The sequence below is a fragment of the Equus asinus genome, chromosome 11 (genome assembly GCF_041296235.1).
Source record: "Equus asinus isolate D_3611 breed Donkey chromosome 11, EquAss-T2T_v2, whole genome shotgun sequence".
In the NCBI taxonomy this organism is placed as follows: domain Eukaryota; kingdom Metazoa; phylum Chordata; class Mammalia; order Perissodactyla; family Equidae; genus Equus; species Equus asinus.
The window spans coordinates 404,346-422,635 of record NC_091800.1 but is presented as its reverse complement, the minus strand read 5'-3'; positions in this window follow the sequence as shown (position 1 = coordinate 422,635).

Below are 18,290 nucleotides of genomic sequence, written 5' to 3'. Positions count from 1 at the left end.
GGAGAAATCCACCCTCTGAAACTGAGGAAGATGGGCAACAGAGGCTACCTCAGGTGGCAATCGTTAAGCAAAAACAAAACACAAAGGCGTGGAGACCTTGGGAAAAAGCAACCCTGAAATATCTACCCTCTGAAACTGAGGAAGATGGACAAGAGAGTCTGGCTTCAGGTGGCAAACTTTAAGCAAAAGAAACACACAAGGGCGTGGAGACCTGGGGAAAAAGCAGCACTGAGAAATCTACCCTCTGAAACTGACGAGGATGGGCAACAGAGGCTACCTCAGGTGGCAATCGTTAAGCAAAAGAAAAACACAAGGGCGTGGAGACCTGGGGAAAAGCAACACGGAGAAATCCACCCTCTGAAACTGAGGAAGATGGGCAAGAGAGGCTAGCTCAGGTGGCAATCATTAAGCAAAAACTAAACCCAAATGCGTGGAGACAAGGGGAAAAAGCAACCCTGAAATATCTACCCTCTGAAACTGAGGAAGATGGGCAAGAGAGGCTGGCTTCAGGTGGCAAACTTTAAGCAAAAGAAACGCACAAGGGCGTGGAGACTTGGGGAAAAAGCAACACGGAGAAATCCACCCTCTGAAACTGAGGAAGATGGGCAAGAGAGGCTAGCTCAGGTCGCAATCGTTAACCAAACGAAACACACAAGGGCGTGGAGACCTGGGGAAAAAGCAACCCTGAAATATCTACCCTCTGAAACTGAGGCAGATGGGCAAGAGAGGCTAGCTCAGGTGGCAATCGTTAAGCAAAAAGAAAACCCAAAGACGTGGAGACCTGGGGAAAAAGCAACCCTGAAATATCTACCCTCTGAAACTGAGGAAGATGGGCAAGAGAGGCTGGCTTCAGGTGGCAAACTTTAAGCAAAAGAAACACACAAGGGCGTAGAGACCTGGGGAAAAAGCAGCACTGAGAAATCTACCCTCTGAAACTGACGAGGATGGGCAACAGAGGCTACCTCAGGTGGCAATCGTTAAGCAAAAGAAACACACAAGGGCGTGGAGACCTGGGGAAAAAGCAACACGGAGAAATCCACCCTCTGAAACTGAGGAAGATGGGCAAGAGAGGCTAGCTCAGGTGGCAATCTTTAAGCAGAAAAAAAAAAAAGACGCAAGAGCATGGAGAGCTGGCGAAAAAGCAACACTGAGAAATCTACCCTCTGAAACCGAACAAGATGGGCAACAGAGAATAGCTCAGGTGGCAATCTTTAAGCAAAAAAAATAAAATAAAAAAATACAATGGCGAGGAGACCCAGTCAAAAAGCAACCCTGAAAAAGGTACCCTCTGAAACTGAGGAAGCAGGGCAACAGTGCCTAGCTCAGGTGACAATCTTTAATCAAAAGAAACACACAAGGGCGTGGGGAGCTGGCGAAAAGGCAACACTGAGAAATCCACCCTCTGAAACTGAGGAAGATGGGCAACAGAGGCTACCTCAGGTGGCAATCGTTAAGCAAAAAGAAGACACAAAGGCGTGGAGACCTGGGGAAAAAGCAACCCTGAAATATCTATCCTCTGAAACTGAGGAAGATGGGCAAGAGAGGCTGGCTTCACGTGGCAAACTTTAAGCAAAAGAAACACACAAGGGCGTGGAGACCTGGGGAAAAAGCAGCACTGAGAAATCTACCCTCTGAAACTGACGAGGATGGGCAACAGAGGCTACCTCAGGTGGCAATCGGTAAGCAAAAGAAACACACAAGGGCGTGGAGACCTGGGGAAAAAGCAACACGGAGAAATCCACCCTCTGAAACCGAAGAAGATGGGCAACAGAGGCTAGCTCAGGTGGCAATCTTTAAGCAAAAAAAATAAAATAAATATATACAATGGCGAGGAGACCCGGTCAAAAAGCAACCCTGAAAAAGGTACCCTCTGAAACTGAGGAAGCAGGGCAACAATGCCTAGCTCAGGTGACAATCTTTAAGCAAAAGAAACACACAAGGGCGTGGAGACCTGGGGAAAAAGCAACACGGAGAAATCCACCCTCTGAAACTGAGGAAGATGTGCAACAGAGGCTACCTCAGGTAGCAATCGTTAAGCAAAAACAAAACACAAAGGCGTGGAGACCTTGCTAAAAAGCAACCCTGAAATATCTACCCTCTGAAACTGAGGAAGATGGGCAAGAGAGGCTGGCTTCATGTGGCAAACGTTAAGCAAAAGAAACACACAAGGGCGTGGAGACCTGGGGAGAAAGCAACACGGAGAAATCAACCCTCTGAAACTGAGGAAGATGGGCAAGAGAGGCTAGCTCAGGTGGCAATCGTTAAGCAAAAACAAAACCCAAAGGCGTGGAGACCTGGGGAAAAAGCAACCCTGAAATATCTACCCTCTGAAACTGAGGAAGATGGGCAAGAGAGGCTGGCTTCAGGTGGCAAACTTTAAGCAGAAGAAACACACAAGGGCGTGGAGACCTGGGGAAAAAGCAGCACTGAGAAATCTACCCTCTGAAACTGACGATGATGGGCAACAGAGGCTATCTCAGGTGGCAATCGGTAAGCAAAAGAAACACACAAGGGCGTGGAGACCCGGGGAAAAGGCAACACGGAGAAATCCACCCTCTGAAACCGTAGAAGATGGGCAACAGAGGCTAGCTCAGGTGGCAATCTTTAAGCAAAAAAAATAAAATAAAAAAATACAATGGCGAGGAGACCCGGTCAAAAAGCAACCCTGAAAAAGGTACCCTCTGAAACTGAGGAAGCAGGGCAACAATGCCTAGCTCAGGTGACAATCTTTAAGCAAAAGAAACACACAAGGGCATGGAGACCTGGGGAAAAAGCAACACGGAGAAATCCACCCTCTGAAACTGAGGAAGATGGGCAACAGAGGCTACCTCAGGTGGCAATCGTTAAGCAAAAACAAAACACAAAGGCGTGGAGACCTTGGGAAAAAGCAACCCTGAAATATCTACCCTCTGAAACTGAGGAAGATGGGCAAGAGAGTCTGGCTTCAGGTGGCAAACTTTAAGCAAAAGAAACACACAAGGGCGTGGAGACCTGGGGAAAAAGCAGCACTGAGAAATCTACCCTCTGAAACTGACGAGGATGGGCAACAGAGGCTACCTCAGGTGGCAATCGTTAAGCAAAAGAAAAACACAAGGGCGTGGAGACCTGGGGAAAAGCAACACGGAGAAATCCACCCTCTGAAACCGAAGAAGATGGGCAACAGAATAGCTCAGGTGGCAATCTTTAAGCAAAAAAAATAAAATAAAAAAATACAATGGCGAGGAGACCCGGTCAAAAAGCAACCCTGAAAAAGGTACCCTCTGAAACTGAGGAAGCAGGGCAACAGTGACTAGCTCAGGTGACAATCTTTAAGCAAAAGAAACACACAAGGGCGTGGGGAGCTGGCGAAAAGGCAACACTGAGAAATCCACCCTCTGAAACTGAGGAAGATGGGCAACAGAGGCTACCTCAGGTGGCAATCGTTAAGCAAAAACAAAACCCAAAGGCGTGGAGACCTGGGGAAAAAGCAACCCTGTAATATCTATCCTCTGAAACTGAGGAAGGTGGGCAAGAGAGGCTGGCTTCAGGTGGCAAACTTTAAGCAAAAGAAACACACAAGGGCGTGGAGACCTGGGGAAAAAGCAACACGGAGAAATCCACCCTCTGAAACTCAGGAAGATGTGCAACAGAGGCTACCTCAGGTAGCAATCGTTAAGCAAAAACAAAACACAAAGGCGTGGAGACCTTGCTAAAAAGCAACCCTGAAATATCTACCCTCTGAAACTGAGGAAGATGGGCAAGAGAGGCTGGCTTCATGTGGCAAACGATAAGCAAAAGAAACACACAAGGGCGTGGAGACCTGGGGAAAAAGCAACACGGAGAAATCCACCCTCTGAAACTGAGGAAGATGGGCAAGAGAGGCTAGCTCAGGTGGTAATCGTTAAGCAAAAACCAAACCCAAAGGCGTGGAGACCTGGGGAAAAAGCAACCCTGAAATATTTACCCTCTGAAACTGAGGAAGATGGGGAAGAGAGGCTGGCTTCAGGTGGCAAACTTTAAGCCAAAGAAACACACAAGGGCGTGGAGACCTGGGGAAAAAGCAACACCGAGAAATCCACCCTCTGAAACTGAGGAAGATGGGCAACAGAGGCTACCTCACGTGGCAATCGTTAAGCAAAAACAAAACCCAAAGGCGTGGAGACCTGGGGAAAATGCAACCCTGAAATATCTACCCTCTGAAACTGAGGAAGATGGGCAAGAGAGGCTGGCTTCAGGTGGCAAACTTTAAGCAAAAGAAACACACAAGGGCGTGGAGACCTGGAGAAAAAGCAACACGGAGAAATCCACCCTCTGAAGCTGAGGAAGATGGGCAACAGAGGCTAGCTCAGGTGGCAATCGTTAAGCAAAAACAAAACCCAAAGGCATGGAGACCTAGGGAAAAAGCAACCCTGAAATATCTACCCTCTGAAACTGAGGAAGATGGGCAAGAGAGGCTGGCTTCAGGTGGGAAACTTTAAGCAAAAGAAACACACAAGGGCGTGGAGACCTGGGGAAAAAGCAGCACTGAGAAATCTACCCTCTGAAACTGACGAGGATGGGCAACAGAGGCTACCTCAGGTGGCAATCGGTAAGCAAAAGAAACACACAAGGGCGTGGAGACCTGGGGAAAAAGCAACACGAAGAAATCCACCCTCTGAAACTGAGGAACATGCGCAAAAGAAGCTAGTCAGGTTGCAACCTTTAAGCAGAAAAAAAAAAAGACGCAAGGTCGTGGAGAGCTGGCGAAAAGGCAACACTGAGAAATCCACCCTCTGAAACGGACGAAGATGGGCAACAGAGGCTAGCTCAGGAGGCAATCTTTAAGCAAAAGAAACACACAAGGACGTGGAGACCTGGGGAAAAAGCAGCACTGAGAAATCTACCCTCTGAAACTGACGAGGATGGGCAACAGAGGCTACCTCAGGTGGCAATCGTTAAGCAAAAGAAACACACAAGAGCGTGGAGACCTGGGGAAAAAGAAACACGGAGAAATCCACCCTCTGAAACTGAGGAAGATGGGCAACAGAGGCTACCTCAGGTGGCAATCGTTAAGCAAAAACAAACCCCAAAGGCGTGGAGACCTGGGGAAAAAGCAACCCTGAAATATCTACCCTCTGAAACTGAGGAAGATGGGCAAGAGAGGCTGGCTTCAGGTGGCAAACTTTAAGCAAAAGAAACACACAAGGGCGTGGAGACCTGGGGAAAAAGCAGCACTGAGAAATCTACCCTCTGAAACTGACAAGGATGGGCAACAGAGGCTACCTCAGGTGGCAATCGGTAAGCAAAAGAAACACACAAGGGCGTGGAGACCTGGGGAAAAAGCAACACGGAAAAATCCACCCTCTGAAACTGAGGAAGATGGGCAAGAGAGGCTAGCTCAGGTGGCAATCGTTAAGCAAAAACAAACCCAAAGCCGTGAAGACCTGCGGAAAAAGGAACCCTGAAATATCTACCCTCTGAAACTGAGGAAGATGGGCAAGAGAGGCTGGCTTCAGGTGGCAAACGTTAAGCAAAAGAAACACACAAGGGCGTGGAGACCTGGGGAAAAAGCAATACGGAGAAATCCACCCTCTGAAACTGAGGAAGATGGGCAAGAGAGGCTAGCTCAGGTGGCAATCTTTAAGCAGAAAAAAAAGAAAAGACGCAAGGTCTTGGAGAGCTGGCGAAAAAGCAACACTGAGAAATCTACCCTCTGAAACCGAAGAAGATGGGCAACAGAGAATAGCTCAGGTGGCAATCTTTAAGCAAAAAAAATAAAATTAAAAAATACAATGGCGAGGAGACCCGGTCAAAAAGCAACCCTGAAAAAGGTACCCTCTGAAACTGAGGAAGCAGGGCAACAGTGCCTAGCTCAGGTGACAATCTTTAAGCAAAAGAAACACACAAGGGCGTGGGGAGCTGGCGAAAAGGCAACACTGAGAAATCCACCCTCTGAAACTGAGGAAGATGGGAAAGAGAGGCTAGCTCAGGTGGTAATCGTTAAGCAAAAACCAAATCCAAAGGCGTGGAGACCTGGGGAAAAAGCAACCCTGAAATATTTACCCTCTGAAACTGAGGAAGATGGGGAAGAGAGGCTGGCTTCAGGTGGCAAACTTTAAGCAAAAGAAACACACAAGGGCGTGGAGACCTGGGGAAAAAGCAACACGGAGAAATCCACCCTCTGAAACTGAGGAAGATGGGCAACAGAGGCTACCTCACGTGGCAATCGTTAAGCAAAAACAAAACCCAAAGGCGTGGAGACCTGGGGAAAAAGCAACCCTGAAATATCTACCCTCTGAAACTGAGGAAGATGGGCAAGAGAGGCTGGCTTCAGGTGGCAAACTTTAAGCAAAAGAAACACACAAGGACGTGGAGACCTGGGGAAAAAGCAACACGGAGAAATCCACCCTCTGAAGCTGAGGAAGATGGGCAACAGAGGCTAGCTCAGGTGGCAATCGTTAAGCAAAAACAAAACCCAAAGGCATGGAGACCTGGGGAAAAAGCAACCCTGAAATATCTACCCTCTGAAACTGAGGAAGATGGGCAAGAGAGGCTGGCTTCGGGTGATAAACTTTAAGCAAAAGCAACACACAAGGGCGTGGAGACCTGGGGAAAAAGCAGCACTAGGAAATCTACCCTCTGAAACTGATGAGGATGGGCAACAGAGGCTACCTCAGGTGGCAATCGGTAAGCAAAAGAAACACACAAGGGCGTGGAGACCTGGGGAAAAAGCAACACGAAGAAATCCACCCTCTGAAACTGAGGAACATGCGCAAAAGAAGCTAGACAGGTTGCAACCTTTAAGCAGAAAAAAAAAAAAGACGCAAGGTCGTGGAGAGCTGGCGAAAAGGCAACACTGAGAAATCCACCCTCTGAAACGGACGAAGATGGGCAACAGAGGCTAGCTCAGGAGGCAATCTTTAAGCAAAAGAAACACACAAGGGCGTGGAGACCTGGGGAAAAAGCAGCACTGAGAAATCTACCCTCTGAAACTGACGAGGATGGGCAACAGAGGCTACCTCAGGTGGCAATCGTTAAGCAAAAGAAACACACAAGGGCGTGGAGACCTCGGGAAAAAGCAACACGGAGAAATCCACCCTCTGAAACTGAGGAAGATGGGCAAGAGAGGCTAGCTCAGGTGGCAATCGTTAAGCAAAAACAAAACCCAAAGGCGTGGAGACCTGGGGAAAAAGCAACCCTGAAATATCTACCCTCTGAAACTGAGGAAGATGGGCAAGAGAGGCTGGCTTCAGGTGGCAAACTTTAAGCAAAAGAAACACACATGGGCGTGGAGACCTGGGGAAAAAGCAGCACTGAGAAATCTACCCTCTGAAACTGACGAGGATGGGCAACAGAGGCTACCTCAGGTGGCAATCTGTAAGCAAAAGAAACACACAAGGGCGTGGAGACCTGGGGAAAAAGCAACACGGAGAAATCCACCCTCTGAAACCGAAGAAGATGGGCAACAGAGGCTAGCTCAGGTGGCAATCTTTAAGCAAAAAAAATAAAATAAAAAAATACAATGGCGAGGAGACCCGGTCAAAAAGCAACCCTGAAAAAGGTACCCTCTGAAACTGAGGAAGCAGGGCAACAATGCCTAGCTCAGGTGACAATCTTTAAGCAAAAGAAACACACAAGGGCGTGGAGACCTGGGGAAAAAGCAACACGGAGAAATCCACCCTCTGAAACTGAGGAAGATGGGCAACAGAGGCTACCTCAGGTGGCAATCGTTAAGCAAAAACAAAACACAAAGGCGTGGAGACCTTGGGAAAAAGCAACCCTGAAATATCTACCCTCTGAAACTGAGGAAGATGGGCAAGAGAGGCTGGCTTCATGTGGCAAACGTTAAGCAAAAGAAACACACAAGGGCGTGGAGACCTGGGGAAAAAGCAACACGGAGAAATCTACCCTCTGAAACTGACGAGGATGGGCAACAGAGGCTACCTCAGGTGGCAATCGGTAAGCAAAAGAAACACACCAGGGCGTGGAGACCTGCGGAAAAAGCAACACGGAGAAATCCACCCTCTGAAACCGAAGAAGATGGGCAACAGAGGCTAGCTCAGGTGGCAATCTTTAAGCAAAAAAAATAAAATAAAAAAATACAATGGCGAGGAGACCCGGTCAAAAAGCAACCCTAAAAAGGTACCCTCTGAAACTGAGGAAGCAGGGCAACAATGCCTAGCTCAGGTGACAATCTTTAAGCAAAAGAAACACACAAGGGCGTGGAGACCTGGGGAAAAAGCAACACGGAGAAATCCACCCTCTGAAACTGAGGAAGATGGGCAACAGAGGCTACCTCAGGTGGCAATCGTTAAGCAAAAACAAAACACAAAGGCGTGGAGACCTTGCGAAAAAGCAACCCTGTAATATCTACCCTCTGAAACTGAGGAAGATGGGCAAGAGAGGCTGGCTTCATGTGGCAAACGTCAAGCAAAAGAAACACACAAGGGCGTGGAGACCTGGGGAAAAAGCAACACGGAAAAGTCCACCCTCTGAAACTGAGGAAGATGGGCAAGAGAGGCTAGCTCAGGTGGCAATCGTTAAGCAAAAACAAAACCCAAAGGCGTGGAGACCTGGGTAAAAAGCAACCCTGAAATATTTACCCTCTGAAACTGAGGAAGATGGGCAAGAGAGGCTGGCTTCAGGTGGCAAACTTTAAGCAAAAGAAACACACAAGGGCGTGGAGACCTGGGGAAAAAGCAGCACTGAGAAATCTACCCTCTGAAACTGACGAGGATGGGCAACAGAGGCTACCTCAGGTGGCAATCGGTAAGCAAAAGAAACACACAAGGGCGTGGAGACCTGGGGAAAAAGCAACACGGAGAAATCCACCCTTTGAAACTGAGGAACATGGGCAAAAGAAGCTAGTCAGGTTGCAACCTTTAAGCAGAAAAAAAAAAAAGACGCAAGGGCCTGGAGAGCTGGCGAAAAAGCAACAGTGAGAAATCTACCCTCTGAAACCGAAGAAGATGGGCAACAGAGGCTAGCTCAGGTGGCAATCTTTAAGCCAAAAAAATAAAATAAAAAAATACAATGGCGAGGAGACCCGGTCAAAAAGCAACCCTGAAAAAGGTACCCTTTGAAACTGAGGAAGCAGGGCAACAGTGCCTAGCTCAGGTGACAATCTTTAAGCAAAAGAAACACACAAGGGCGTGGGGAGCTGGCCAAAAGGCAACACTGGGAAATCCACCCTCTGGAACGAAGGAAGATGGGCAACAGAGGCTAGCTCAGGAGGCAATCTTTAAGCAAAAGAAACACACAAGGGCGTGGAGACCTGGGTAAAAAGCAACACGGAGAAATCCACCCTCTGAAACTGAGGAACATGGGCAACAGAGGCTACCTCAGGTGGCAATCGTTAAGCAAAAAGAAAACACAAAGGCGTGGAGACCTGGGGAATAAGCAACCCTGAAATATCTACCCTCTGAAACTGAGGAAGATGGGCAAGACAGGCTGGCTTCAGGTGGCAAACGTTAAGCAAAAGAAACACACAAGGGCGTGGAGACCTGGGGAAAAAGCAGCACTGAGAAATCTACCCTCTGAAACTGACGAGGATGGGCAACAGAGGCTACCTCAGGTGGCAATCGGTAAGCAAAAGAAACACACAAGGGCGTGGAGACCTGGGGAAAAAGCAACACGAAGAAATCCACCCTCTGAAACTGAGGAAGATGGGCAAGAGAGGCTAGCTCAGGTTGCAATCGTTAAGCAAAAACAAACCCCAAAGGCGTGGAGACCTGGGGAAAAAGCAACCCTGAAATATCTACCCTCTGAAAACTGAGGAAGATGGGCAAGAGAGGCTGGCTTCAGGTGGCAAACTTTAAGCAAAAGAAACACACAAGGGCGTGGAGACCTTGGGAAAAGGCAGCACTGAGAAATCTACCCTCTGAAACGGACGAGGATGGGCAACAGAGGCTACCTCAGGTGGCAATCGTTAAGCAAAAGAAACACACAAGGGCGTGGAGACCTGGGGAAAAAGCAACACGGAGAAATCCACCCTCTGAAAATGAGGAAGATGGGCAAGAGAGGCTACCTCAGGTGGCAATCGTTAAGCAAAAACAAAGCCCAAAGGCGTGGAGACCTTGCGAAAAAGCAACCCTGAAATATCTACCCTCTGAAACTGAGGAAGATGGGCAAGAGAGGCTGGCTTCATGTGGCAAACGTTAAGCAAAAGAAACACACAAGGGCGTGGAGACCTGGGGAAAAAGCAACACGGAGAAATCCACCCTCTGAAACTGAGGAAGATGGGCAAGAGAGGCTAGCTCAGGTGGCAATCGTTAAGCAAAAACAAAACACAAAGGCGTGGAGACCTGGGGAAAAAGCAACCCTGATATATCTACCCTCTGAAACTGAGGAAGATGGGCAAGAGAGGCTGGTTTCAGGTGGCAAACATTGAGCAAAAGAAACACACAAGTTCGTGGAGACCTGGGGAAAAAGCAACACGGAGAAATCCACCCTCTGAAACTGAGGAAGATGGGCAAAAGAGGCTAGCTCAGGTGGCAATCGTTAAGCAAAAACAAAACCCAAAGGCGTGGAGACCTGGGGAAAAAGCAACCCTGAAATATCTACCCTCTGAAACTGAGGAAGATGGGCAAGAGAGGCTGGCTTCAGGTGGCAAACTTTAAGCAAAAGAAACACACAAGGGCGTGGAGACCTGGGGAAAAAGCAGCACTGAGAAATCTACCCTCTGAAACTGACGAGGATGGACAACAGAGGCTACCTCAGGTGGCAATCGGTAAGCAAAAGAAACACACAAGGGCGTGGAGACCTGGGGAAAAAGCAACACGGAAAAATCCACCCTCTGAAACTGAGGAAGATGGGCAACAGAGGCTACCTCACGTGGCAATCGTTAAGGAAAAACAAAACCCAAAGGCGTGGAGACCTGGGGAAAAAGCAACCCTGAAATATCTACCCTCTGAAACTGAGGAAGATGGGCAAGAGAGGCTGGCTTCAGGTGGCAAACTTTAAGCAAAAGAAACACACAAGGGCGTGGAGACCTGGGGAAAAAGCAGCACTGAGAAATCTACCCTCTGAAACTGACGAGGATGGGCAACAGAGGCTACCTCAGGTGGCAATCGGTAAGCAAAAGAAACACACAAGGGCGTGGAGACCTGGGGAAAAAGCAACACGGAGAAATCCACCCTTTGAAACTGAGGAACATGGGCAAAAGAAGCTAGTCAGGTTGCAACCTTTAAGCAGAAAAAAAAAAAAGACGCAAGGGCCTGGAGAGCTGGCGAAAAAGCAACAGTGAGAAATCTACCCTCTGAAACCGAAGAAGATGGGCAACAGAGGCTAGCTCAGGTGGCAATCTTTAAGCCAAAAAAATAAAATAAAAAAATACAATGGCGAGGAGACCCGGTCAAAAAGCAACCCTGAAAAAGGTACCCTTTGAAACTGAGGAAGCAGGGCAACAGTGCCTAGCTCAGGTGACAATCTTTAAGCAAAAGAAACACACAAGGGCGTGGGGAGCTGGCCAAAAGGCAACACTGGGAAATCCACCCTCTGGAACGAAGGAAGATGGGCAACAGAGGCTAGCTCAGGAGGCAATCTTTAAGCAAAAGAAACACACAAGGGCGTGGAGACCTGGGTAAAAAGCAACACGGAGAAATCCACCCTCTGAAACTGAGGAAGATGGGCAACAGAGGCTACCTCAGGTGGCAATCGTTAAGCAAAAAGAAAACACAAAGGCGTGGAGACCTGGGGAATAAGCAACCCTGAAATATCTACCCTCTGAAACTGAGGAAGATGGGCAAGACAGGCTGGCTTCAGGTGGCAAACGTTAAGCAAAAGAAACACACAAGGGCGTGGAGACCTGGGCAAAAAGCAGCACTGAGAAATCTACCCTCTGAAACTGACGAGGATGGGCAACAGAGGCTACCTCAGGTGGCAATCGGTAAGCAAAAGAAACACACAAGGGCGTGGAGAAGTGGGGAAAAAGCAACACGAAGAAATCCACCCTCTGAAACTGAGGAAGATGGGCAAGAGAGGCTAGCTCAGGTTGCAATCGTTAAGCAAAAACAAACCCCAAAGGCGTGGAGACCTGGGGAAAAAGCAACCCTGAAATATCTACCCTCTGAAAACTGAGGAAGATGGGCAAGAGAGGCTGGCTTCAGGTGGCAAACTTTAAGCAAAAGAAACACACAAGGGCGTGGAGACCTGGGGAAAAAGCAGCACTGAGAAATCTACCCTCTGAAACTGACGAGGATGGGCAACAGAGGCTACCTCAGGTGGCAATCGGTAAGCAAAAGAAACACACAAGGGCGTGGAGACCTGGGGAAATAGCAACACGGAAAAATCCACCCTCTGAAACTGAGGAAGATGGGCAACAGAGGCTAGCTCAGGTGGCAATCGTTAAGCAAAAACAAAACCCAAAGGCGTGAAGACCTGGGGAAAAAGCAACCCTGAAATATCTACCCTCTGAAACTGAGGAAGATGGGCAAGAGAGGCTGGCTTCAGGTGGCAAACTTTAAGCAAAAGAAACACACAAGGGCGTGGAGACCTGGGGAAAAAGCAACGCGGAGAAATCCACCCTCTGAAGCTGAGGAAGATGGGCAACAGAGGCTACCTCAGGTGGCAATCGTTAAGCAAAAACAAAACCCAAAGGCGTGGAGAGCTGGGGAAAAAGCAACCCCGAAATATCTACCCTCTGAAACTGAGGAAGATGGGCAAGAGAGGCTGGCTTCAGGTGGCAAACTTTAAGCAAAAGAAACACACAAGGGCGTGGAGACCTTGGGAAAAGGCAGCACTGAGAAATCTACCCTCTGAAACGGACGAGGATGGGCAACAGAGGCTACCTCAGGTGGCAATCGTTAAGCAAAAGAAACACACAAGGGCGTGGAGACCTGGGGAAAAAGCAACACGGAGAAATCCACCCTCTGAAACTGAGGAAGATGGGCAAGAGAGGCTACCTCAGGTGGCAATCGTTAAGCAAGAACAAAGCCCAAAGGCGTGGAGACCTTGCGAAAAAGCAACCCTGAAATATCTACCCTCTGAAACTGAGGAAGATGGGCAAGAGAGGCTGGCTTCATGTGGCAAACGTTAAGCAAAAGAAACACACAAGGGCGTGGAGACCTGGGGAAAAAGCAACACGGAGAAATCCACCCTCTGAAACTGAGGAAGATGGGCAAGAGAGGCTAGCTCAGGTGGCAATCGTTAAGCAAAAACAAAACACAAAGGCGTGGAGACCTGGGGAAAAAGCAACCCTGAAATATCTACCCTCTGAAACTGAGGAAGATGGGCAAGAGAGGCTGGCTTCAGGTGGCAAACTTTAAGCAAAAGAAACACACAAGGGCGTGGAGACCTGGGGAAAAAGCAGCACTGAGAAATCTACCCTCTGAAACTGACGAGGATGGACAACAGAGGCTACCTCAGGTGGCAATCGGTAAGCAAAAGAAACACACAAGGGCGTGGAGACCTGGGGAAAAAGCAACACGGAAAAATCCACCCTCTGAAACTGAGGAAGATGGGCAACAGAGGCTACCTCACGTGGCAATCGTTAAGGAAAAACAAAACCCAAAGGCGTGGAGACCTGGGGAAAAAGCAACCCTGAAATATCTACCCTCTGAAACTGAGGAAGATGGGCAAGAGAGGCTGGCTTCAGGTGGCAAACTTTAAGCAAAAGAAACACACAAGGGCGTGGAGACCTGGGGAAAAAGCAGCACTGAGAAATCTACCCTCTGAAACTGACGAGGATGGGCAACAGAGGCTACCTCAGGTGGCAATCGGTAAGCAAAAGAAACACACAAGGGCGTGGAGACCTGGGGAAAAAGCAACACGGAGAAATCCACCCTTTGAAACTGAGGAACATGGGCAAAAGAAGCTAGTCATGTTGCAACCTTTAAGCAGAAAAAAAAAAAAGACGCAAGGGCCTGGAGAGCTGGCGAAAAAGCAACAGTGAGAAATCTACCCTCTGAAACCAAAGAAGATGGGCAACAGAGGCTAGCTCAGGTGGCAATCTTTAAGCAAAAAAAATAAAATAAAAAAATACAATGGCGAGGAGACCCGGTCAAAAAGCAACCCTGAAAAAGGTACCCTTTGAAACTGAGGAAGCAGGGCAACAGTGCCTAGCTCAGGTGACAATCTTTAAGCAAAAGAAACACACAAGGGCGTGGGGAGCTGGCCAAAAGGCAACACTGGGAAATCCACCCTCTGGAACGAAGGAAGATGGGCAACAGAGGCTAGCTCAGGAGGCAATCTTTAAGCAAAAGAAACACACAAGGGCGTGGAGACCTGGGTAAAAAGCAACACGGAGAAATCCACCCTCTGAAACTGAGGAACATGGGCAACAGAGGCTACCTCAGGTGGCAATCGTTAAGCAAAAAGAAAACACAAAGGCGTGGAGACCTGGGGAATAAGCAACCCTGAAATATCTACCCTCTTAAACTGAGGAAGATGGGCAAGACAGGCTGGCTTCAGGTGGCAAACGTTAAGCAAAAGAAACACACAAGGGCGTGGAGACCTGGGGAAAAAGCAGCACTGAGAAATCTACCCTCTGAAACTGACGAGGATGGGCAACAGAGGCTACCTCAGGTGGCAATCGGTAAGCAAAAGAAACACACAAGGGCGTGGAGACCTGGGGAAAAAGCAACACGAAGAAATCCACCCTCTGAAACTGAGGAAGATGGGCAAGAGAGGCTAGCTCAGGTTGCAATCGTTAAGCAAAAACAAACCCCAAAGGCGTGGAGACCTGGGGAAAAAGCAACCCTGAAATATCTACCCTCTGAAAACTGAGGAAGATGGGCAAGAGAGGCTGGCTTCAGGTGGCAAACTTTAAGCAAAAGAAACACACAAGGGCGTGGAGACCTGGGGAAAAAGCAGCACTGAGAAATCTACCCTCTGAAACTGACGAGGATGGGCAACAGAGGCTACCTCAGGTGGCAATCGGTAAGCAAAAGAAACACACAAGGGCGTGGAGACCTGGGGAAATAGCAACACGGAAAAATCCACCCTCTGAAACTGAGGAAGATGGGCAACAGAGGCTAGCTCAGGTGGCAATCGTTAAGCAAAAACAAAACCCAAAGGCGTGAAGACCTGGGGAAAAAGCAACCCTGAAATATCTACCCTCTGAAACTGAGGAAGATGGGCAAGAGAGGCTGGCTTCACGTGGCAAACTTTAAGCAAAAGAAACACACAAGGGCGTGGAGACCTGGGGAAAAAGCAACGCGGAGAAATCCACCCTCTGAAGCTGAGGAAGATGGGCAACAGAGGCTACCTCAGGTGGCAATCGTTAAGCAAAAACAAAACCCAAAGGCGTGGAGACCTGGGGAAAAAGCAACCCCGAAATATCTACCCTCTGAAACTGAGGAAGATGGGCAAGAGAGGCTGGCTTCAGGTGGCAAACTTTAAGCAAAAGAAACACACAAGGGCGTGGAGACCTTGGGAAAAGGCAGCACTGAGAAATCTACCCTCTGAAACGGACGAGGATGGGCAACAGAGGCTACCTCAGGTGGCAATCGTTAAGCAAAAGAAACACACAAGGGCGTGGAGACCTGGGGAAAAAGCAACACGGAGAAATCCACCCTCTGAAAATGAGGAAGATGGGCAAGAGAGGCTACCTCAGGTGGCAATCGTTAAGCAAAAACAAAGCCCAAAGGCGTGGAGACCTTGCAAAAAAGCAACCCTGAAATATCTACCCTCTGAAACTGAGGAAGATGGGCAAGAGAGGCTGGCTTCATGTGGCAAACGTTAAGCAAAAGAAACACACAAGGGCGTGGAGACCTGGGGAAAAAGCAACACGGAGAAATCCACCCTCTGAAACTGAGGAAGATGGGCAAGAGAGGCTAGCTCAGGTGGCAATCGTTAAGCAAAAACAAAACACAAAGGCGTGGAGACCTGGGGAAAAAGCAACCCTGATATATCTACCCTCTGAAACTGAGGAAGATGGGCAAGAGAGGCTGGCTTCAGGTGGCAAACATTGAGCAAAAGAAACACACAAGTTCGTGGAGACCTGGGGAAAAAGCAACACGGAGAAATCCACCCTCTGAAACTGAGGAAGATGGGCAAAAGAGGCTAGCTCAGGTGGCAATCGTTAAGCAAAAACAAAACCCAAAGGCGTGGAGACCTGGGGAAAAAGCAACCCTGAAATATCTACCCTCTGAAACTGAGGAAGATGGGCAAGAGAGGCTGGCTTCAGGTGGCAAACTTTAAGCAAAAGAAACACACAAGGGCGTGGAGACCTGGGGAAAAAGCAGCACTGAGAAATCTACCCTCTGAAACTGACGAGGATGGACAACAGAGGCTACCTCAGGTGGCAATCGGTAAGCAAAAGAAACACACAAGGGCGTGGAGACCTGGGGAAAAAGCAACACGGAAAAATCAACCCTCTGAAACTGAGGAAGATGGGCAACAGAGGCTACCTCACGTGGCAATCGTTAAGGAAAAACAAAACCCAAAGGCGTGGAGACCTGGGGAAAAAGCAACCCTGAAATATCTACCCTCTGAAACTGAGGAAGATGGGCAAGAGAGGCTGGCTTCAGGTGGCAAACTTTAAGCAAAAGAAACACACAAGGGCGTGGAGACCTGGGGAAAAAGCAGCACTGAGAAATCTACCCTCTGAAACTGACGAGGATGGGCAACAGAGGCTACCTCAGGTGGCAATCGGTAAGCAAAAGAAACACACAAGGGCGTGGAGACCTGGGGAAAAAGCAACACGGAGAAATCCACCCTTTGAAACTGAGGAACGTGGGCAAAAGAAGCTAGTCAGGTTGCAACCTTTAAGCAGAAAAAAAAAAAAGACGCAAGGGCCTGGAGAGCTGGCGAAAAAGCAACAGTGAGAAATCTACCCTCTGAAACCGAAGAAGATGGGCAACAGAGGCTAGCTCAGGTGGCAATCTTTAAGCCAAAAAAATAAAATAAAAAAATACAATGGCGAGGAGACCCGGTCAAAAAGCAACCCTGAAAAAGGTACCCTTTGAAACTGAGGAAGCAGGGCAACAGTGCCTAGCTCAGGTGACAATCTTTAAGCAAAAGAAACACACAAGGGCGTGGGGAGCTGGCCAAAAGGCAACACTGGGAAATCCACCCTCTGGAACGAAGGAAGATGGGCAACAGAGGCTAGCTCAGGAGGCAATCTTTAAGCAAAAGAAACACACAAGGGCGTGGAGACCTGGGTAAAAAGCAACACGGAGAAATCCACCCTCTGAAACTGAGGAAGATGGGCAACAGAGGCTACCTCAGGTGGCAATCGTTAAGCAAAAAGAAAACACAAAGGCGTGGAGACCTGGGGAATAAGCAACCCTGAAATATCTACCCTCTGAAACTGAGGAAGATGGGCAAGACAGGCTGGCTTCAGGTGGCAAACGTTAAGCAAAAGAAACACACAAGGGCGTGGAGACCTGGGGAAAAAGCAGCACTGAGAAATCTACCCTCTGAAACTGACGAGGATGGGCAATCTGCAAGACTCCCCTGTAAGGTTCCTTTCCTAAGGTTGGATTGGGATACCTCCCATGGCACCTGACCATGCTCTGAACTGTGTGAATGTCCCAATTGGGACTCCAGTTCAAGGAAAGTACCAAAGTCTAACCTTTGGTTGCGTATGGGAAGCCCTTCTCGGAGAATGCCTCCAACACGCAATTGGGTAGAATGTCCCCCAGAGTGGCGGAAAATGCCTCACTAATTTTCTCCATCCTGTTCTCTCTTGAACTTCTCCCTTTCTCTTGGGGACCATTCACCAGGCACCTATTACTGCCAGGCAGAATAGGAAAGATGTTCACCAGGCACCTGTAACTTCCAGGCATACCAGGGAAGATATGCAATGGAGGCAATGCTGGGGGACACCCCTATCACCCCTTGTTATAGGAACCCCACAGTAGGAATGACAGGTAGGATGCTGCCCCAGATTCAGGGGGGATTTTCAAGGTAATGGACCTCTCTCTTTCATCTTTCTTAGAGTTGCAATGGTGTTTTGCGTCTCCTTTTGAGCTTTGCAACAGGGAAGCAAAGAAATCTGTCAACAGTCATGGCCTCCACCCCTGGGAGCCCAAACTTGGCATTTCTGGGCCTGATCACCCCGGAAAGCCCAAGTATGGTGCTCTGTCTTGGGGGGTGAGTCATTGAGTGTTTTAGTCACCTACTGAGTTGGCTATGAGGGTAGCAGACCTGTGAGTTATTCTGTGAACTGTCATGCTACAGTAGTGTGCCCAAGCATGGGAACTGTTGAGTGAGTCTTCTCTTGAGAACCCTCTTTGAGCGGCCATGAGGGTGAGGTCTGATGTCTTCATTTCCTTTCTTTGTTTTGCTCATCATGTCCTCTGTTTTCACCAAGTCTTGGTTAAGTTCAGGCTGGAATTGACCAGAACCTGGAACTTCTGTAAAATCAGAAAACTTGAAAACATTTTGCA